This window comes from Tachypleus tridentatus, chromosome 1 (assembly GCF_004210375.1).
Source record: "Tachypleus tridentatus isolate NWPU-2018 chromosome 1, ASM421037v1, whole genome shotgun sequence".
NCBI lineage: Eukaryota > Metazoa > Arthropoda > Merostomata > Xiphosura > Limulidae > Tachypleus > Tachypleus tridentatus.
Window position 1 is genome coordinate 157,558,982 of NC_134825.1, and position 24,672 is coordinate 157,583,653.

The following is a 24,672-nucleotide window of genomic DNA, read 5'->3' on the forward strand; positions in this document are numbered from 1 at the left end:
TAGAATAGATCTAAAATTACTAACGTTTCAACCTAAGCTAATAACAAAAATGAAGTATGCTAATTATAATAAAAAATACAAAGCTAATTATAAAAACCTTGAAAGCCTTTCTTTCATACGATTAACCAGTTGGTGTTGTAAGGCTTCTATCATGAATTTAGTGTAATGTCCAAAAATTGTCATTAGCTGTGACTGCTGCTTCATTACAACGAATGAGGCTTACCAAGTGTTTTTAAAAATGCAGGACCTACTTGACAATAACAACTTTGTGAAAAGAAGAAGGTACAAAAAATCTCTTTTAAACTGGAGGAAATGTTCAACATGGAGGTCTTGGTGTTGAAGGTCGTGCGGGCTCAACAGTGAAGTTATGGTCCAGAACACAGTGGTGACTTTAATAAAGAATAATATATAAAGGTTGAATGAACTGAAGAGGGGAACACATAAATGTGCATATGTTTAGAGATAAAGCTAAGTGATAGAAGTCAATAGATGAAATTTACATCCTTTTTTATGGATAAGACAGATAAGAAAATATAAAGAAATAAATGAAAAGAACTTCATTTAAAAACATAGCTTAATGAATTCAATGAAAACTTGTTTTCTCTCGAGAATCTAATAAAATACACTGGAGTAAGTTTGGTTTGAATTTGAATTTCGCGCAAAGCTACACGAGAGCTATCTGTGTTAGCCATTCCTAATTTAGCAGGGTAAGACTAGAGGAAAGGCAGTTAGTCATCATCACCCACCGCCAACTCTTGGGCTACTTTTTTACTAATGAATAGCTGGATTGACCGTCACATTATAACGCCCCACGGCTGAAAGGGCGAGCATGTTTGGTGTGACGGGGATTCGAACCCGCGACCCTCAAATTACGAGTCGAGTGCCTTAACCACCTGGTCATGCCGGGCCCTGGAGTAAGTAATAAGAACATGCTTAGAGATGTACTCGATACTAGATAAGGTTAAGAAACAGCTTGAGGTTATGACATTAAAAAAAGAGCTTTGTAGAACGGTAATAAATTACATTTTCAGCTTCCAGTACAATAAGCAGAATCATTGAAACCACATGCTAAACCTATCTGGTTAAGTTTCGAATTCCTAACAATAAAAACTTCGTAAGAAAGTCAGTTCACTGCTAAGCACCGAGGGTCCTCGAGAGACAGCTGTCTGATGTTGTCAGTCAATGACATAATTACTGCATTCTTTCATTGAATATTAATTAATGTAATTTGTACATAAAATCGTGGGAGAAGAACACTTAGTTGCTGTTTATTAAATTAACCGATGGAAATGTATATGGTAAATTGTGAGCTTGTATAATAAACAAACATGATGGTGTAACTTACATCTGCTAAATAGTTTCCTGTTTTCAGACTCAGCTGTACCGATAACAAAGTGTCCTGCTTGTAGTCTCACTTATATCTATAACAAAGTGCCTGCTTTTAATCTCACATCCATAACAAAGTGCCAGCTTTTAATCTCACATCCATAACAAAGTGTCCTGCTTTTAGTCTCACTTACATCCATAACAAAGTGTTCTGATTTTAGTCTCACATCCATAACAAAGTGTTCTGATTTTAGTCTCACTTACATCCATAACAAAGTGTTTTGATTTTAGTCTCACTTACATCCATAACAAAGTATCCTGCTTTTAGTCTCATTTACATTCAGTACAATATTGTCTGTTTTCATTCTCAGCTAAGTTTATACAAAAATGTCCTGTTTTCAGCCTCAGTTACATCTACAACAGAGTTTCATGCTTCCAGTTTTAGTTATATCCATAAAAAAATTCATATTTTCATTTCAACAGTAATGTTTTTGTTTATCCGGTCATTTTAACTGAAGGGTTTACTCTTGAGTTGAAGAGATCAGGTTATATCAAAGTGCTGTGGTATTTTAACTGAAGGGTTTACTCTTGAGTTGAGGAGGTCAGGTTATATCAAAGTGCTGTGGTATTTTCTCACCATCAAAACTCTCTTTCTCTAGCTCTGGTCCTAAAGTACCAAAATTCTCAGAGGTTTTTTTAATTCAGTTTTGTCTGTAGTTAAACTTGTGATCAATACCTGGACTATTACACCTTTCTGTAGTTGTTACCTCTGCATACTTCAACTGTCTCTCATCTAACTTATTGGGTGGGGTAAATAATAACTTCTGGGCACTAAAACGCTTGTTTAGGGCGTGTTTATGTATCAGTATTATCTCCTTAATGCTAAGATTCGACTCAATTATGGGCAGGAACAATGTTGATTAAACGCTGCAAGCTACATGGGCTATAACATAGTTGCGATTTTAACAATAGTTTGTAGCCATTTAGAGGTACCGTGAACATAAACTTTGAAGTATTATTTGTTTGTTTATTTTTGAATCTGGCGCAAAGCAGCACGAGAACTAACTGCGCTAGACGTTCCTAAGTTAGCAGTGTAAGACTACAGGGAAGGGAGCTACCCGTCACCCCTCACCGCAAACTTTTGGGCTGATTTTTCACTAACAAATAGTTAGATGGATCGTTACATTATAATAACCCCACGGCGACCTTCCGATTACGAGCCGAGCGTCCGAATCACTTGGCCATGCCAGGTCATGGGAAATAGTAATGATAACCAATGAAAGTGCAATATCCTTTCAAAAACCGATCTTTGTATTTGAAGAAATATTTAACGGACACCATGTAAACAAAAGATGCCTTAATTTGCAATTGCATACGTAATATTAAATTTAATCTACAGACACTATTATTTTTCTGGTCACGTTATTAGAACTCCCTCCTTTTTAATGTCGGAATGGGCGTCCACAGAAATGTTTCCAGGTGGGGGGACAGAGAAAAGCAGTGTGAAGTTGTGATTTGAATAATATAAACATTATTATAATATGGCATACGTTTAATTTATAGATGTCCAGAGAGGATAATGACAGTGATTTTAACATTCCAGTCCACATCAGAGATGCTTGAAACAAATTGACGCCAAACACATATCGATCGTGTGCCCTTAATCTATTTTAGATAATAACAAAACAGCTGATTGTCATCTATGTTCTTGAAAGAGTTCTTGTCCATTACTACATTGTAGAGGCAACATAATCAGTAGGAAACGCTCAGATACATTTTGCATGTCATTTGTCATTTGAAAAAAAAAAAAAATCGAAGGGCTCAATTACCAGAACATTCTTCGCGTAACACCGCCTTCAGCAGTTTGTAGTGTGGTAAAAATACAAATAGGGTAAAGTTCTGGTTGGTTGGTTTCGAAATATAAACGCCAGTACATAAAATAAGAGTAAAACGTAGCTCATCAGAGCACATTCCATTCACTATCCATTTGTACTCTATAAACACCACTGAATCATGTTTACCTGTTTGTCAATGATATAAACACTTTCTGAATATGTTTGGGCTGTTATAATATATTTTTCGCAAAGTTCTTCACATGGTACCTTTAGGGTAAGTCATTGTTGAAAAAACGATATGACATTTAGTGCGTTTATAGAAATATGTTTAATTGACGTTGTTGTTGCTGTTGTTGTTAACAGCAGCTGGTAGACCTAATTTAATCTAAGAGCAGACCTGTTCCTTTTCAATTGCCATTGTAGCTAGATCCTGATAACAGGTATCTTTTGAATGGCTTATCAAATAAATGATCTCTGATGAAGATGCTCCTGCTTCTGTCTTTCAAAACATAAATGGTTTTTGACCTCACCATTCTCTTGCATATTAACTATATTTTAATTGCGTTTTGGGTTCTAACGAACACCTGAAACATCAGAATATCCATCTATTTGCATATGCGAATTAGTGGTGAATAATTAATCGAAATTTCGATTACGTATCAACTAGTAGAATAAACATTGAAATCGTATTAATAAGATTACATAACGCCTGTATTTATTTTATTAGTACATGAACACTGTGTGTTTACTGACGGATAACCCCTCAGAGATATTGCCCTCTTCGTTGTTTTATTGTGCTTGTTTGTTTGTTTGTTTTTGAATTTCGCACAAAGCTACTCGAGGGCTATCTGTGCTAGCCGTCCCTAATTTAGGAGTGTAAGACTAGAGAGAAGGCAGCTAGTCATCACCACCCACCGCCAACTCTTGGGCTACTCTTTTACCAACGAATAGTGGGATTGACCGTCACATTATAACGCCCCCACGGCTGAAAGGGCGAGCATGTTTGGCGCGACCGGGATGCGAACCCGTGACCCTTAGATTACGAGTCGCACTCCTTAACACGCTTGGCCATGCCGGGCCGTTTTATTTTGCACCTACAGGTGGTTAGGGCGCTCGACTCGGAATCTGAGGGTCGTAGGTTCGAATCTCCAGCACACCAAACATGCTTGTTCTTTTAGCCTTGGGGCGTTACAATGCGACGGTCATTAATAACCGTTATTATACATTGTATTAATGTCTGTTTATCAAAATACATTTTTTTGTTAAGAAAGAAAATTGTGTGTATCAATCTTGTTGGCAAATACCATAAATTTAATACATACTGACATTCAATTAACTTGTAAATTCAAATTCAAATTTCCGGTTATAAAAAATCGTAACATGCAACATACGTAACATAATAAATCACAGATGCGTCCGAGATACATTATAATACGCAACAACAGATAGCCAATCCTGTAGGTTTGCGTGAAATTCAAAAACATACTCACATAAAAAAGAAAAGTTGAATAAACCATTCTCTTTCTTTACAACTTCGTGCGCTAAGAAATTAGAACTGTTAAAGTAAATACGAAACATCAGCGGGTCTGATTAATTTATTTTATTGGTATGTCAAAATATTCTGGAGTCTGTACTTCTGCCAAAGCCTTGAAGAAATACAAGCATAGAGACACTCTACTCTCTTTGGTCGAAACCACATCTTTCAGGTTGCGTATCAAACGGCTTGATAAGTGTTGTTATTGTTAGAAACAACGTTACAGTACTGTCACAAGAGTTTGGAGCAACCAGTTTTAGTTAAAGGCAACTGGTCAGTCAGTAAAACAAGGTAGCTAATATTTTAAATATATCTTATCAAGACACACACGTACACGCGTATATATGTACAAACAAATTGTGTCGTATTAATAATGCTTATTCTGAGAAGTAAACAAAGCATAATAACAAATTAGCAGTGTTGAGTTAATAACAAAATAAGTCATTATCCTTCTTTGTCTGACATCTCGTATTATTTGTAGCCTTAATGGATATCAAATCATTTGTTATTACACATTCTTTCTTGTATGACATCTCATTATTTGTTGCCTGATTGGACATCAAATCATTTGTTATTACACATTCTTTCTTGTATGACATCTCATTATTTGTTGCCTGATTGGACATCAAATCATTTGTTATTACACATTCTTTCTTTTATGACATCTCATTATTTGTTGCCTGATTGGACATCAAATCATTTGTTATTACACATTCTTTCTTGTATGACATCTCATTATTTGTTGCCTGATTGGACATCAAATCATTTGTTGTTACACATTCTTTCTTGTATGACATCTCATTATTTGTTGCCTGATTGGACATCAAATCATTTGTTATTACACATTCTTTCTTGTATGACATCTCATTATTTGTTGCCTGATTGGACATCAAATCATTTGTTGTTACACATTCTTTCTTGTATGACATCTCATTATTTGTTGCCTGAATGGACATTAAATCATTTGTTTTTATTTTTATTTATTTTTTATTGTTTCTGCGTCTTTTTTTACACGCCCTCCAGTGGCACAGAGGTATATCTGCAGGCTTACAACGCTAGAAACTGGGTTTCGATACTCGTGATGGACAGAGAACAGATAGTCCAATGTATAGTTTTGTGCTTAATACCATACAAAGACACCAACAAACTTTTTTTCAAGTACTTTTCTGTTTCTAAAAAATATATCGAATCGATTTCCAAATGTTCTAATTGCTTAGCACTAATTGGAATAAGTGAATAGTCTGACAAATGTATGTGTATGTACGAAATCTTTAGATCGTTAATCAGAGAGCATGTGAATACACTTCACTAGATCGCAGTATTTTCTAAAAATACCTTCTAACACTAGTTTAACTAAAATAACATTCAAGGCAGATACATTGAGTTTCTCTGGAATCTAAAGGGGGAAAAAACAACTGAAAGAGTTATTTCTATTTTTGGATATATTCACGTTCCTTTGGGACATTCAATAAACTTCAAGTAATATCACGGTACCTCAGTTTTTTGCATTGTTTTAAAAAATCACATTTCTAGGTTACGTTACGCTCTTTTTGTGTTCATCACAAAAAACACAAATGTTATATCAAACTATATTTTAACTGCATTTACAGTTGTTAGCTACACCATAGCGGTTTATAGAATGGGTCTGAGTTTTTGTTTCTATAAAGTACAAACGTTTAACTCATAGCTCAATCTCTTTACCGATCTGAGATCTAATTACAACCGTGGCCATTGAGAATTCTCTATTGTTTTTCAAGTACAAGCATTAAGCTCATTGTTCCATCTTTCTACCGATTTGGGACCTAATTACAGACGCGGCAGTTGATGATTCCTTCTTGTTTTATTTAAAACATTGTTTAACCTGTTCAGTGCCGTAGACGAGATAACTCGTCCAAGCCAATCGGTAACACAGTGCCACGGACGAGTTAATTCGTTCTCAATAATACCTAACTTCAACGCTAGATGTCAGCACTATACATGCATTTGACCTACTTACAAATTGTTTCACTTTCCATCCAAAATGGCGTCACGAAAAACGTTACAAAATGGAAAAGCATTAGAGTTGTATTGTAGCAGCTGAAATACTTGGCAGTCAATAGGTTAATGCCAGCGTTTTACTCTGAAACAAAGGATACTTAAAATTGCTTTAAGTTGATTTTGTAATGTTTTACCATGCCAACTGTGACAGCTTAATAATATTAATAAAGTGCGCCAACGGAATGATACCAAACTCTACCAACCATAAAGTAATTTCTATCCCTCCCAACTTGTATAGTCACTCTTTAATATTGTGTCAGATATACTGTTAGGTATTTTTTATACGTATCTATAATATATAAAGTTAAGATTGTCAGGAACAAAACGGTTTTAATCTTTTGTGACGTCATTTTCTGACATTTAAGTTTAATCTGATATAATCTATTAATATGTAAGTTTATGCAAACCATAGAATGTTTGGCTTTAGACTAATTTAGGTCTGTTTGTGAAGCTTCAGGTTTAATATTCTTCTGATTGTTACAGTTACTACCAGAGCAGTACATATGTGCGTGAGAAAAACGTTTATTTTTACGTAATTCATGTACACATAGGCTATAATATACTAAGTTCATCATTCAAGTGGTAATAATTACACTTCACTAGCTTCGTCTGGTTACATCTTAAAAGTTTTGTTCATGAAAAATTGATGATATACTTATGTAGCGCCTAGATTACCACTATGTCTATCGTATTCCTGACGAGTCGTGGTATTGGCAAAAGACCTCGTCAGCAGTGGTTATGACGTTATAGTATCGTTATATCGTATGATACCTTGAATAGAATGACAAGCGCTTTGATTGTTTGTTTGTTTTTGAATTTCGCACAAAGCTACTCGAGGGCTATCTGTGCTAGCCGTCCCTAATTTAGTAGTGTAAGACTAGAGGGAAGGCAGCTAGTCATCACCACCCACCGCCAACTCTTGGGTTACTCTTTTACCAACGAATTGTGGGATTGACCATTACAGTATAACGCCCCCCACGGCTGAAAGGGCGATCATGTTTGGCGCGACGGGGATGCGAACCCGCGACCCTCAGATTACGAGTTGCACGCCTTAGCACGCTTGGCCATGCCGGGCCATCAAACGCTTTGATTTCAGGCGAAAGATTTTTCCATCGAGAACACCCGACTTCACTTTGTCAGCGAGAAATGTGTGAATATAATATATATATATATATATATATACGAGCTGTAGCGAGATGTACAACCTCATCTAGGCCGACATTAAAGGCCTTTTGTTTGGATATAGGTTTATAATGATATCATTATAAAAGGGAAATAAGAAATTGACGAAGTAAGTAAATGTATCTATGTTTCGTCTGATTCGCCCGAATAAATTTCATTGGTTTAATGGCTGATATCATTTTCCTGTATCTTTAATGTATGAAACATGTTGGTGACAGACAAAGGAAATATTAAGAAATGGATGAAAACCAAAAACAGAACACAGGAAAAAGAGCTAACTTTTATCATTATTATTTTATCTATAAACGCACTACACACGTTCCACATTTTCACAAGGACAGGAAATGGTATTTATTTTTAATTACCAACGGTCTTTGTTTTTTACTTTAACAATTACGTCTTCGCGAAGAGCATTAAGTCGGTTATTAAGAATCACGTTTTCACTTAGGCCATTATGTTATTAAACTATACCTGCCCATCAAATTTTTTATCAGAAACAAGGCCCCAGAGGAAGTTGATAATTGTATTATTAAACCTCGGTCCTCCTGGCGTACATAGTTTTTAAGTTTATTAGATATTTTGCATAGTGTATTATTAGTTAACCTGAGATTTCGTTTCTGTGTTAGAGCATTGATTCTAATTCACTTGTAAACCTACCCTCTATAGTGGCACAGCGGAATGCGTGAGAACTTACAACGCTAGAAATCGGGTTTCAATACCTGCGGTGGGCAGAATACTGATAGCTCATTGTGTAGCTTTGTGGTTAATTTGAAACAAACAAATAAACAACTATTAAGCTGTTCACAAGGACCAAATACGCACCATCTTCTTTGACAAACTCAAGACACAAAACTTCACATTTAGTATGAAAATATTACATCACTAAACGCGTACAACCTTCTTTTGCAAAACTGAGACACGAGCCTACGCTTCTAGACTTTATATAATATTACATCATTAAACGCATACAATGCTCTTTAGCAAACCTCGTGCATGTAAAAATAAGACAAACATGACGTATATGAATTCAGAGATAAACCAGGCATGCCACAATTAGGATATTATCCTGGAAATAAAGAAAAGCGAAACACGAAGTAGTTACAAATTTAACGAAGTTTCTAAGAACTCAGGATCTGCGAAGATAAGGGTGATTATTTAAACATTTCAATAAATATTCATTCTGCTCAAAGTTAGTTGTCACCTATAACACTGTCAATGTGTTTGTTAAACACAGCCTTGTTGTCTCAGCTGTTAAGTAACTAATAAGTCTTATAATCAGTTTTATGTATATAATTAGACTTAAATGTAATTAATTTTTTTATATTACTTGGAGTTAAATTAGATGCGAATTTTTGCATAAAAACAACCACAGATGATATGATCGAATACTTTTAGTTATAACTGTATTTGTGTCTTGAAAGGATTATAGGTTAGAGGTTATAACAGTTATACAATATTATTTTACCACCACACATTAAGTCAAGAAGTTAACTTATGGCACCTTCCAAAAATTGAGAGACACTTGAAAGCAAGGAACACCTCTCATTTCATATATATATATATATATATATATATATATAGATGATATATATAATGCCTGGAAAGTCAGTCGCCATTGAAAGCCTTAGAACATATTAGTGGAAGCAAACAAAAACATGCAATAATATGTTGGCCATATGTAGTGCGGATGGGGCATTTTGTACAGTACCAGGGCTCATAAAACTAACCGGTATACGACAGACACAAACGTGGTTTATGTGCTTTTCATATGAACACCTAACAACGCCCGGCATGGCCATGTTGTTAAGGCACTCAACTCGTAATATGAGGGTCGCGGGTTCGAATCTGCGTCACACCACACATGCATGCCCTTCCATCCGTGGGACGTTATATGTGACGGTCAATCCCACTATTCGTTGTTAAAAGAGTAGACCACGAGTTGTCGGTGGGTGGTGATGACTAGCTGTCTACCCTATAGTTTTACACTGCTAAATTAGGAACGACTAGCGCAGATATCCCTTGAATAACTCTGCGCGAAATTCAAACCAAACCACAAATAACTTTTATAATATCAACTGAATTGTGTAAGTGGTGAGCACTTGTTATCTAAAGCTGTTAACTTAACAACACCAATTATTTATTATTATTACTTGAATCATGGAGAAAATAAACATTGTTTATTTGCCAAATTTATTTTAGGTAACGCCACCGGATATTGATGAACCTGTAGAAATTTATGGATCTGGATTGAACGTCATAAGTGATCTCTCGATTTTGAAGACGGACATTTCAGGCATATTGTGTGAACGTGCAGAGACGTTAATCTGTGATAAGCAACTCTTTGAGTACACTGTATATTCATTCACTGAGTAGATAAAAGGCGGTGCGACCATAGGTAAAATGAGAGTAGTTATGTGTGTGAAACAGTAATAGAATAATTTATTACTCTGCGAAACAAGACCAGAAACTTTCATGAAACTTCTGTTTCAGGAACACTTTGTGCTTTGCACAAGTCACTCTTGAGTAACACAGGATAAATGGCTTTACTTTATGAGTATGCGTGAGTGAGTATTTAGGTGTGAAATACAAAAACAGAGAACAGAAGAAAAGCAACTTTAAAAAAAGAAAAATCAGTTTATCAGAGTAATGAACGAGGTCCGGCATGGCCAAGCGTGTTGAGGCGTTCGACTCGTAATCCGAGGGTCGCGGGTTTGAATCCCGGTCGCACCAAACTTGCTCGCACTTTCAACCGTGGGGGCGTTATAATGTGACGGTCAATCCCACTATTCGTTGGTAAAAGTGTAGCCCAAGAGTTGTCGGTGGGTGATGATGACTAGCTGCCTTCCCTCTAGTCTAACACGTCCCTAAATTAGGGACGGCTAGCACAGATAGTTGTCGAGTAGCTATGCGCGAAATTCAAAGCAAATCAAACGTAGTAATGAACGAAACTGGCTCTTCCGACGTGGACCTACTAGTTTTTCACTGATGTTTCGCTTATAAAGTTGGCTTTAATTCGTGTCTGTAATGTTTCCGTTTGTGAAGTGAACCTTCCTACTTGTCACTGACTTCAAGCTTTCAGGTAGGACTTATTAATTTCTTAGTGATGTTTCACTTGTGAATTGAACCTTTCAGCTTGTCACTGACTAACCTGTCAGATAGGACTATTAATTTCTCAGTAATGTTTCGTTTGTAAAGTGGAGCTTCCTACTTGTCAAAGACGTTTCACTTACCTACTCAATCATGGATGCAGACCATTTGTTTTGATAATTTAGGTGAAGCTACACAATAGCTATCAGTACTGGCTGTCCTAGATAATGAACTATTAGACTAAAAAGAAGGTAAGTAATCAACACCACCTATCGTCAACTTTATTACAGTGATATTTAACTGCCTCTCATATAACATATCCTCGGCCCCAATGTGCTGGGTACATTGTTGTGACAACGAAACGCAAACCATGAATTTCACTGGACTGCATACGGTTCTACGTACACAGAATCCACTAACACAAAGTCCAGTGGCAAAAGCGCTCTACGTTTTCCAGGCAACACTGCTCAAATTTGTCAAGAAGGATTGAAGATTTGAAAAGCGACACAAATAATGTGTTAACAGTTTTCTTTCCACGACAAAGCAAGGAAAGGAAGACCAGTCGTAGAAATTTGCATTAGCCTGACCGAGGAAAACCTGCAGTACTTTGTGTGCCGTGATGACAACAACTAGTCTCATAAGGTTGTATACTTGTTAAAAAGTGATTCATTGCGTATCACAAAAGTTTTTTGAAGGGATTCATGATCATTCCTGGTTACTGCTTCGAGGGCAAGCAGTAAGCTCATGAGAGTAGATGAAAGTCAAGGTGAGTTTTATTTATTCTTAACCCAATGTCTTGTACCCTTTTTTTCAAACAGAAATACTAGTTTTATATGAAATCTCGCCTGATAAGGTATGGATTCATCAAGACAGGTTTGTTAATCCTATCTTTCCTTCAACTGTTGCAAACTCAAGCAGCTTCTGAATGAAACGGGTATTCATGATATTTCAGTATGAAGATAGACTAGTCAAGCCATCAGTTACAGTGCCTATGAATGTTTATGCGATAGGACGTTTGAAAAAGGCTCAGGGAGAGGTAGTTTTTATACACTAGATGGATGATGAAAGGCTAGCAAAGAGTATTGGTGTGCTTTGGACATTACAGCTTTACGATATGACCTTTTGAAGTGGAAACTACGAAAGAGCATAACCGGGCATGGCGAAATGTGATCAGGCTCTAAAATCATTTTGATACAACGTACCTAACTAGACAAAAATCTAAAATATTCTGGTAAATAACACAAAATTATAAATACATGGGAGTCATCTGAGATAATAAATCATCTGAAAAAAAATAGGTTTTTCCTAATACCACGAGCCATGTAAGAGTAGAATTTTATTACTTTATCATGTCATGTAGCTCTTATCTAATCTTTAAAAGGAAAGATGCAGTTGACGAATCCGCTATTATTTAATTAATTTAATGAACATTCCAATTGTTCAAAAGCATTGAAGCAACTAATTAATATTTATAGGAATGTATTTATGTTATCTCATTAACTATGTTGTATTCCATAGGAACAAATGTGAGTGGAAAATTATCGAAGCTTCCAACTCCTGAAATTCAACTCGATTATTATTTCCATTTTTTTCACTCGTTTTAAAACGTGAAATTCGCTTTATTCGCTAAATTATAGGCTTAGGAAATGAACTAGCCTCATGCTCTTATTCTAAAAGATCTATGTTCACCTTGATTTTTTTCCCAAACTTATGTTTGACATTCAATCACTCTACAAATAACTTGAGAACCTTATTTCATATTCTGAGTACCACATTACTCCAAAACAAAACGTGGAAAGAAATTCAACAAAGCACGTAGCTCAAGCAGATGGAGTTAAACTTTCCTTGGAAACTTTGTACAACTCCCAAGATCACTTCTAAAACTGCCTGATCTTATTGAAGCTGTCTTTATTTTAATGCATTCTGTATGAGCTGATGATTTAAAAGCTAAGTAACGTTTTCATGACACAAATTAGTTGTTTTACCAGGAAAGCTGTCAAAACAAAAGTTTAATCGGTTTTTTTTTTCTCTGTAGGATATTCAAGCTCCATATTGGGAGAAAGGACCATTTAGAGAAACCACGTGCAATACGTTCGTCGAAACATGAGATTTTTCAGCCACTAAAGAGTAATTAACTCTGTCTTCTTTAGTTTCCGGAAATATGTTTTGGTTTACGACGGTTTTCATGAATAAAGCAGTGTTTAATTTACCAAGTTTTTGCTGTGGTAAACTGCAAGCAGTGTATAGAAGTTTTTCAGGAACTCAGTTGTTTTTTTTTTTGTACGTGGGATCATTTTTGCTGTGATAATCTGTGAGCAGTACAGAGCTTTTGCAGAATGCTAATTTATATATGCCCGGCATGGCCAGGTGGTTAAGGCACTCGACTTGTAATTCGAGGGTGGAAGGTTCGAATCTCCGTCACACCAAACATGCTCGCCCTTTCAGCTGTGGGGGCGTTATAATGTGATGATTAATCCCACTATTTATTGGTAAAAGAGTAGTCCAAGAGTTGGCGGCTGGTTGTGATGACTAGGTGCTTTCCTCTTAGTCATTCACTGCTAAATTAGGGACGGCTAGCGCAGATAGCCCTCGTGTAGCTTTGCACGAAATTTAAACTAAACCAGCAACAAACCTAATTGATGTTTATATGTTGTTGTTGTTTTTATGAGCAATAAAACAATTATTCTGAGTAATAACAATAATTATAAAATGAAATAAAAGTCTTTGAAAGATATAAAAATCAATCAATAGGAGTATTACCAATATTATTAGTAAATATTTTAACACATATTGTAATACCGCCAATTGTTTAGTTTTATAATAATTTCTATGACTTAATTTGTGATTAGTAATTACAGTTGGTTATTAGAAGGGGACCATTGTTGGGTATTTACTTACTATGATAATAATATTTCTTGGTTGACATCCAAAATCTTACTTGGTAATTAATAGAAATCCTAATTCGTTATTTCTTTTGTGTGTGTTGCTATCACACTATTACTTGGTTAGTAATGGAACTTTGTTTTATAATTAGTGAAATATTACTTGACTGTTACTTAGGATCTTACTTGTTTATTACTATAAAATTCACAGTGTGCTTGATTTTTAATGAGAACATTACTTGTTAGTTGTGTATCATAAAGTTTACTCGACTTTAATCAAACTTTGTTATTGTCTTTCACACAAATTTTAATTGATAGAGTTTTTCCCGCTGTTAAACTAAAAATTTGATTTTAGTTCATATTGTACTTGATTTTCTGTTGAAGTGTTAAACATTTATTTCATTAACATTTTGAAACATAGTTTATAACATTTATAACATAGTTCTTTGTCGTTTTCGTTTTGCTCATTTAAATTTTGATTTTTTTTTTTGGGGGGTTATGAATATCTTTACAATTCTAAATGAGATAAACATCACTAAATATTCTAACCTACGTAACTACGGTTAATAGTTACATTCAGGTGACCTCAGACTATTTTTTCCAGAACTTTCGAGAAAAGCTACTCGAGTATTATCTATGCATATTTTTGGAATTGGTAGGCCAGAGGAAAGACAGCTGTTTAGTAGCACCCTTCGCCTACTTTTGGGCTACTCTGATGAATAACGTGCTCATAGCTCCTGTGTGTGGAGTTCGTTTTTGCGGCAGTGGATCACGAACTTACAGTCTGAGCGAGCTCGGCCTGGCATGATCGAATGGATAAGGCACTCGACTCGTAATCTGAGGGTCGTGGGTTCGAATCCCCGTCGCACCAAACATGCTCGCCCTTTCAACCGTGGGAGCGTTATAATGTGACGATCAATCCCACTATTCATTGGTAAAATAATAGCCCAGCAGTTGGAAGTAGATGGTGATGACTAGCTGCCTTTCCTCTAGTCTTACACTACTAAATTAGAGATGGTTAGCGTAGACAGCCCTTGTTTAGCGTTGCGCGAAATTCAAAACAAACTAAACCAAACTGAGCAAGTTAACTATTAGACTACATCTTAGAGAACTTGAAGAAAACCTTTAGAAGGGTCTGAGGTCTGAGCCCCAATATACCAAAATACAAAATATTTTCCTTTTGACAAAATAATATGAGAAATATTCTTGCTATAAATGCTGTACCATACATATATAACGTTTGATGCTTTTTCCACGATTTGTAATTGTGCTTTCTGCTTTGTGGACCTGCACAAAGAGCTAAAACTAGTTTTGTTGATTAGAGTTATTTGAGGGTTTTTAACAAGATTCGCATATCAATATGTTTTAACTATTTAATAAGAGAAATTATGCATTAATTAAAAATTATAATAAACTACTTCGAAAAAGGAAAAAACAATTCAGATTTGTTAAGGGTAGACATGTTTCACTCCACTTAATTGACTCCTTAAGTATAGAATGATAATAAACTCAGACATTAAAAAAAAAACTAGAAATTATGAACCGAGTAATTGCACAGAAAAGAACACTTTAATATAACAACACAACATTAAAAGTGAACATAACACAACTACTGTTAAATAACTTTGATAATTGCTCTTCGGAAAACAACGATAAGCTAACTGTGAGATACTAGTTTGCATGCAGAAGCTGTAAGCTTGAATTGCTTTGAAAAGACTGGAGAATCGAGAGAAATTTTCATAAAAGATTAGTTAATGAGGGTGTTTTATATGAGGATAAAAGTTGATGACCACTGCAGTGACTGATCTCTCGGAACACCATGACAACATGCCATTGAGCAGTTCCGACAGTTTGTTTAAAAGTAGCTGAGAACCAATACAGGGAAAAAGTAATTCGAAATTATGAAACTGACGTTTTCCTAACGAAGTGCTTATTGAACATGTCTTTGTAGGTATCTGAAATAAATGGTGTGGTGAATAAGACAATAGGAACAGTAGAGAGAGTGGGCATCACTTTAATTTTTCTATGTCTAAATTAGCTTTGGAAACACTCCGAGGCTGCCACGTGTTCTCTGTTAAGAAAGACAACATTAATGTCATTTTTAATGACTGGAATTATCTGAGTAAAAGCTGAAATGCCGAACGATTGTCTCTCTCTCTCACCCACAGATATACATTGTATTATGAATAGTGTTTGAAAATACACTGAGTTGTACAACATACGTTCACTACACAGTAATAAGAGACGTCGAAACCTAAATTATTAGTAGTCGAGAAATAGTAGATTAACTTTTAGGTTAAATCACTAATCAGATCTGAAGAGTAGTACACGCACATTTTACTGACGTAACGACAGCACGAATTGCAACGTTAAGAGTCTATTATGTGACGCTATTTTAGTGTCTACTGACTGACAGACAGACAGCACACTACTGTATTGTAGTGCGAGTGTTAAAACAGGTGATCCTTCCAAGCGGCCTTTGGTTCCCTTTCTGGGAAATGATTTCAAATCAAACTTTTTCCGTTGTAAAAGGAAACAAAACTGGCTGAGGTGACAGTAGATTGTCCGTTGTAGAAGGGAAGAAACTGGCTCATATATACATAGGTTTATTGATTTGGTAATAATATTTTTATAATGAGGGAAATATGCATGTGAAATGTATGAAAGCCGTCACCTTGTGGGATTGTTTCGGTAAGTGAATATTTTGACCGTGTGTGAGAAATTAACGAAAACATTATACACGCTATAAGTCATCAACGTTTAAGTTGTATGTTATTTTAAATTTTTAATTCGTGTTATGTACCAATTAACGTGAATAAGGAAGAAAAAAGAAAGTAACCATTGTTCTTAGAGCAAGAAAATTTTGCCAAATGATTGTTAGATTTATAATCGTGTTGAATTTTTAGTGTTGTTACAAGTCATGATTAATCACGAAATGCATTGGTTAAGAAATTCAGGAAGCCCGTGACCTTGGAAATTACGTATCGTCACATGGACAATGATAGTGCAAAATATGGCTTTCACGAGTCTTAAAAACTTATTGTCATTCACAATTAATGCAACCTAACTTTATTCAGCGCAAATTTACAGAAATATTTCTAAAGAAGATACATTATTATTCGAAAAGAGCTATAGAATCAATTCGTAACAGAATCAAAGTTTAAATAACAAGCACAACCGAACATAAGAGACCAATATTCGGTTTTACTAGAAATGTTCGTGATTCGTGTATAACGAACGTTAACATATATAATCGGCACATTGCTGTTCTGTTCATTGTTATTTTTACCTGTTTATAACAAAACAAGCGACGGATACACGAAAGACAAAGAGCAGAATTTTCCACTTTCTTTTAAGCACAAACGTTGGTTTGAGGAACACGGCATAGTAAAGAGCTTTTAAGAAATAGATTGCATCATGGAAACTTTTTCATAAAGTACTTAGAGATATAGAAAAAAGTTCTCACGTTAAAGATGTTATCCGTGAAGTTCAGTTCTCACTCTGCCGTTAAATAACAAAGTGGGAGTCTTTTTACATCTCCTTAATCTCGGAAAACAACAACAAAATACAAGTTGAAACAAACCGACACATCAAGACACCTGACAAAATAAATTATGCATCAGCACTGAGATGCTTTGAAACGTACTGGTCCGAGAGTGTGAATTTACTATTTTACCGTACTCAAACCAAAGAATTTACCGCCTTAAACATGTTGTGAAGATAATTCCGTAATTATTGGATCCCCTCATGCTTTAGTAATACTGAGCAGTTGTTTTGTCTTCGTTCAACAGAGGGCACTAGATTTTCTTTGACAGGTTTTCACTGTCGTGTTACATTCATTTGTCTTTAAGACGAGAAATACAGGCAGACTTGTTGTAAAAAAGTGACCTTTGTGCAGAGAGAACACTAGTCAGCCTCTTTTCATTTTCTTTATAATAAGGCTAAGCGTCCATTCAGTTTATTTAAGGTGCTACCTGTACAATGATGGAATGACAATCAGATTTTTATACTTACGAATATTAATAAGTACAATGATGTATGTCGTCGTCATAGGTTCATAAGGTCTCCAACAATATATGCGAATACATATACGATCAGTAAAACCAACAAGAAGCATCGTTGAATTTATTATTTAGTTTTAGCGAAGCTGTACAAAGAGAAATATAAAACCATTTTCGAAATTATTTGTAGATTGTTTGGGCAGAGTCTCCTTGACCAGTAAACTAGAATGGACAGTTACCATTCAAATTGGTAACATTAGACATGCGAGTTACAAGGTGTTGAAAACAATAGAGAATTGTGTACAAAATTAGCGAATTATAAGAGTTAAATCAAGAGTTAACCGTTAAATAAATTAATGAAACCAATTCATCAGAGGCGCCACCTGTAATAAACGTAGAAATATTTGTACTATTATAACAAACATAAACGGGTTGTCTTGTCTATATTTCGGCATTAGTCAAAGGTGAGTTAAATGTTAAATCCATGTTTTCCTATAATATAATACATCGATGAAAAGTGTCATTTTAAGTGTTCCTGGTGGCAAAAAAAAAAGAAATTTTGGTAGCCCCTCTCCTATCTGTGTCAAAATGCTCGTATATTCCTATTCATCCCACTGGTCAAGCTATACTTATGTTTCTTTAATTAGCCTAGTATGGCCTGTTGGTTGAAGCACTCGACTCGTAATCTGAGGGTCGTGGGGTCGAATCCCCGTCACACCAAACATACTTGCCCTTTCAGCCATGGGAGACGTTATAAAGTGACAGTCAATCCTACTATTTGTTGATAAAAGAGTAGCCTAAAAGTTGGCAGTAGGTGGTGATGACTAGCTGCCTTGCCTCTAATCTTACACTGCTAAATTAGGGACGGCTAGCGCAGATAGCTCGCGTGTAGCTTTGCGCGAAATTCAAAACCAAACAATCCTTTATTTAGTAATGCGATAAAAAACTAAAACAATGAGATTTTTATTGAAAATAAAATTGTTGCTCCACCTTGAAATGTTAATTATAAATGTCACAGTTGATTTAGTTCATAATTATAAAATTTATAAAAGAAAATGCTTTATATTAATTGAGACAAGCTTGTATTTCTAAGGTTGTTTGAGTGTTTCTATTTTGACGGAAAATTCATGCAACAAAGGTGAACCCATATTTAATCATTGTGTCCAAACAAATGTGTGTGTGTGTGTGGGGGGGGGGCTTGTGAAAAAGAATAGATGATTTTTTTAAAAAAAAATATCAGTCCCTGCTTTCTAACCACAATTATCAGTTATTATAATTTACTATTAAAATCTTGATCCATATAACTAGCATGGTTTAACAATATATAAAGCCTTCTATTGTTGTAAGTATATAATTTTTAATAACGACAAAAGTTTAACCTGTTGACTGCCAAGTATTTCAGCTGCTACAATACAAACCTAATGCTTCTTCATTTTGTAACGTTTTGGATGGAAAGTGAAACAATTTGTAAGTAGGTCAAATGCATGTATGGTGCTGACATCTAGCGTTGAAGTTAGGTATTATTGATAACGAATTAACTCGTCCGTGGCACTGTGTTACCGATGGGCTTGGACGAGTTATCACGTATATGGCATTGAACAGGTTAATACTACAATAAAAAAATCTGTAGTTACGGTCTAGTTTGTTTTTTTGAATTTTGCGCAAAGCTACTCGAGGGTTATCTGCACTAGCCGTTCCTACTTTAGCAGTGTAACACTAAAGGGAAGGCAGCTAGTCATCACCACCCACCACCAACTCTTGGGCTTCTCTTTTACCAACGAATAGTGGGATTGACCGTCACATTATAACGCTTCTATGGCTGAAAGGGCGAGCATGTTTGATGCGACGGGGATTCCATCCCGCGACCCTCAGATTACGAGTCGAACGCCTTAACCCACCTGGCCATGTCGGGCAGTTATGGTCTAATACCTTACAAAATGTGAACATTACAAACATGCAACTTGTATTATTCATTTAATACTTCAAGAAATATTATTTTTAAAGACTCACAACGTAGGTAATTTAATATTTAGAATTATACACGAACTGTCCTCTCCATTAAAATGTTTTATTTGTAAAAGAAAAGTATTTTAATAAGAGAATAGTTCATGTATAATTCTTTATACACCATAAAACATGCTAAATTTACAATATAAGGCTTATGGTAACATCATGTACAAACCTTTTAATGTTATAATATATAGCTTCTAATAGTTTAACATTAAATACAGCCATATTACCAAGTAAGTATGACATAGAACTATGTTACAAAAACAAACGTGAGATACAATCATATTACCAATTAAACAACAGATACTTCATCAAACAACATTACAACACGAATGTGAAATATATCCAAGTTTGTACTTAAAAATAAATTCGATCACAAAGAACACATTCACGTGACGGGTTCTTTTGTTTCCATTAAATGTTAAAATGATTAATAAACACGAATCCGTGATGCTTCGGAGTTATATGAATCAGAGTTACGTTTCGAAGTTTTAGATACGAAAGTCTATAACATACAGTTCTGAAGTGACGTATCTTACGTTTGTCGTTCCATATAAAAATGTGTCTGACACCCGCAGTCTTTAAGAAGACTGTGAAACTCTATATTTTAAAATGGAACCCTAGCCTAACAGCTTTGTGTTCTCTTTTAATTACATTTTGATTACCAAAGTTGTTAGACACATTTTCTTTGTGTCGTGTTTTACAGAAATAAATCGATGAATTCATTAGGACTGTATTATATAGACGTATCTGCTACAGATGAATATATTGAGATTCAGAAAGAGCATGCCTTACAGGGATATCTGGACAAGGCCATATCTGGTGTCCGTGGAAAATCACTGCTAAATAAATCATCGATTCATTCATGAGAGCTAATATTTTTCTTTCTCTGGGTGGAAAATTTGAGTCAAACTGGAGATGCAATCACTTGACATTCCATCTCTTGTTATGGGCATGCGTTACGTCTCACGTGTTGGTGGAACGACAAGTAAAACAGTGATAATAACGCAACTAAAAAGAAGCCCGGGAGAGATCAAAAGTAAATTGAGAATACATTATTTTTTAGAAACTTTTTGTTGCGGATATCAGCGCAAAGCTACACAGAGGATTAGCGCATGCGCTATCCATCTCTAATCTTCAGTTGATAAGACTAGAAAAAAAAAAGCACTCACTTTCAACTCTTAGGGTTTTGTGATATAGACGTTGAATTTAACTGGTACTCTTATAAAATACGACCCAAAAGTGCGGAGCGAGTTGTTTGTTTGTTTGTTTGTTTTTTGGGGGGGGGAGCGGAGCGAGTTGTTTTTTTTTTTTTTTGGGGGAACTCATGCAAATTATAAATTGACATTCCTCTAGACTAATCAATAGGCTTCACGTGGTTATATTTCGAAAACTATAAAAGAATACAGTTAGTGTGTCTACTTTTTCTGCACATGATTAAAAATGTATAATTTATTATCCTAAACGTGTTTCACTTCTGTGCCTCCTTAGGATCAGGAGTTCGTAATACTCTAATTCACATTTCACCTCTGAATGTTTGCAGCACCAGTGTAAAGTTATTGGAAACTTTCATATCAGTAAAATAACACGATTCTAGTTAATGTGTGAATTCTGACTAGCATAAAGCAAATATGAAGTAATTATTTTATTGATATATATTGAATCCTTATTTCTCACCGACATTTTTGGTATAAAACTTTTGTGAACGTCTAACAGTCAATGCTACTTTATTATATTGAAAGGACAGTCTGGTGGCTTCAACCTTAACTAGTTTTTATTGTTGCTTTTAAACTTCAAAGTAGAACTATCGTATTTCAATAAATTCATTTTTTTCTGTGCATTTCAAACGTCTCTATGACATTGCTTTTCAAGGTGGTCTCAGTTGCTTCAATGATAAAAACGGTTTCGGTTGTTTTTTCCCTTTTGTCTTTCGTGCAAGGCCCGGCATGGCCAAGCGTGTTAAAGCGTTCGACTCGTAATCAGAGGGTCGCGGGTTCGAATCACGGTTGTGCCAAACATCTTCGCCCTTTCAGCCGTGGGGGCGTTATAATGTGACGGTCAATCCCGCTATTCGTTGGTAAAAAGAGTAGCCCAAGAGTTGGCGGCGGGTGGTGATGACTAGCTGCCTTCCCTCTAGTCTTACACTGCTAAATTAGGGAAGGCTAGCGCAGATAGCCCTCGAGTAGCTTTGCGCGAAATTCAAAAAACGAACAAACAAACTTTTGTGCTGAACAATCATTTTAACATTGTTATAGGAGTTAATTATTCAAGTTGAAGCCAATTTTTTATATGTTTCAGAAGTTTTTTAATGCAACAATTGCTTGTAATGTAAAAAAAAATACGAATAATCAAATATACTTATTGTCTACACCATAAGTATAAGGGTATTACTCTCCTTTGTGGTTTTGAGGCTAAACCCCATAAACAAAAGGATAAAAAACCTAGACTCTGTAATTATAGATAAAGTTGTTATTTCCTGAACTCTTTTATTTTTTTATTTATTGCTGTCTTTTTATTTTCATTTGATTCTCTTTCCATGTGGAAGAAAACTCTACACTCTTAAAAAAAAAGTTCCAGTGAAGAACCTTTTTTAAGGTTCTTTGACTTTTCCTCGCAGCACAACTCTAATTGCTCCATAAATGTTCATACAAGAACCCTGACAAGATTTCCATTTGAATTATAATGTGACCTTAATTTATTTGTTTGTTTTGGATTTTCGCGCAAAGAGGCTATCTGCGCTAGCAGTCACTAATTTAGCAGTGTAAGACTAGGGGTAAGGCAACTTCTCATCACCACCCACCGCCAACTCTTGGAATACTCTTTTACCAACGAATAGTGAGATTAATAGTCCCATTATAACGTCCCCATGGCTGAAAGGGCGAGCATGTTTGATGTGACGGGGATTAGAACCCATGATTTTCGGATTACGAGTCGAGTGCCTTAACCATCTGGCCATGCCGGGCCAACCTTAAATTGATTAATTTAAGAATTGAAGTTTATTCTTCGTACCAATGTCAAAGTTTGTTTATAAATTCTGCTTCGAATCCACATAAAGCTGATATACTAATCTGTTTTAAAATTGCAGAGCATTAAGCTTATTATGTTTTACATATAACTTGCGTTGAATATTCTAGCTTAAGCCTCGCATATCTTAACTTGTGTACGTTCGACCAATAAATCTGCATTGCAGTAAACTTTCTCCTTGTGCGATTTATTTCGTTTGTTCAGTTTTTAAGACACCAACAGTAAATAGCAAAATTAATCGTTCAGCTTTTATAGCTTATTTATAAAATAAATTTTTACAAATCTTGAAACACAATTACTTTTATTGTATTTTAAATTTTACAATAAATTATACCTTCCGCGTTAGGCTTACAAAATTTTTTGGCTACAGATGTTCATTTAATTAGCAGTTTAAAAAAAATAGATGTAAAACGAATATCACAAATTTAAAAATACTCCACACTGGAAATAGTATATTCCCACAATGTCATATTATCAAATATACGTCTTTTCTTTAGTGCAACATAAGACAAATCAATTAATTCTGTAACATGATACATAATTACGTAAGCACTTAAACACGAACTTAAAAATCAGATTTCCTTACATTGATTGTCTAAGGATTCGTTAACATCAATTACAGCTAAGTTTTCAAATAAACAGGATATACAACCAGTAAGTAAGTAAACCAGAGTTTAGAAACATGAAATATATAGAAATAGTTCTCAGTGAAAATAGTACTAAAACTATGTCACTGTAATACCAAATTATTTGACGTTGTTGTTGTTTTGAATTAAGCACAAAGCTACACAAAGGGCTATGTGTGTTCTGCCCACCACGGGTATCGAAACCTGGTTTTAGCGTTGTAAGTCTGCAAACATACCACTGAGCCATTGCGGGTCTATTTGATGTTAAATAAAAGAAAGTGATTTTATGACACATCTTTTATTCAGCTATGGATTTTAAACTAATTAAATATTTAAGTAATGCTAGTTCTTTATAATAATATTTAAACTTATCACAAACTTTACCCACAGATTCGAATATTTCAACAATTCATGAAACTGTGAGTACGAGAACTAGTTTCTTTATAATGACTATTATGTTTTACTAATTTGTAAACACTAACTAATAGTATTAAACGAGTATTCACTACTTCATGTAATGACAGACATATTCTAATTAACAAAAAGTATTGTAGTTAAATTATAAATGGTAAGTATTTATATAGCAAAAGGCACCTTTAAATTGAGTAAGTCAGATAAATCTATTTCATGCCATACGGATAACTAGTGAAATTATTTGTATAAAATACAAATATGACATGCATATTGTAACAAAACATTTGTTTTTGTTTGTTAATTTTGCACAAACCTACTCGAAGGCTATCTGCGCTAGCCGTCCCTAATTTAGCAGTATAAGACTAGAGGGAAGGTAGCTGGTCATCACCACCCACTGCAAACTCTTAGGCTACTCTTTTACCAACGAATAGTGAGATTGACCGTAACATTATAACAACCCTACGGCTGAAAGGGCAAACATGTTTGGTGTGACCGGAATTCGAACCCGCGACCCTCAGATGACGAGTCGAACGCCTAAACCCACCTGGCCATACCGGGTCAACGATACCTGTATTTACACCTTTCATTTTACTTTGTTTAAAATTTCCCAAACTTACGTGAACAGCCTATCAAATCGTGATATTTTATGAATAAAACATTTGAAATGTGTATGTATCTAAAAACAATCTCAAAGAAAGCATAATCAAGTTAAAC

The 24,672-nt window shown here is 35.1% G+C and overlaps 1 long non-coding RNA gene across 1 annotated transcript in view; it reads left to right on the plus strand.

The window, feature by feature from the left end:
* LOC143228642 (uncharacterized) overlaps nt 1-13,206 on the plus strand; it is a 43,693-nt gene extending 30,487 nt beyond the window's left edge. Inside the window, exons 2-3 of the long non-coding RNA XR_013015370.1 lie at nt 10,114-11,767; nt 13,037-13,206. This is a non-coding gene — a long non-coding RNA (uncharacterized LOC143228642). The remainder of the gene's footprint in view (nt 1-10,113; nt 11,768-13,036) is intronic.
* The last annotated feature ends 11,466 nt before the right edge of the window (nt 13,207-24,672 follow it).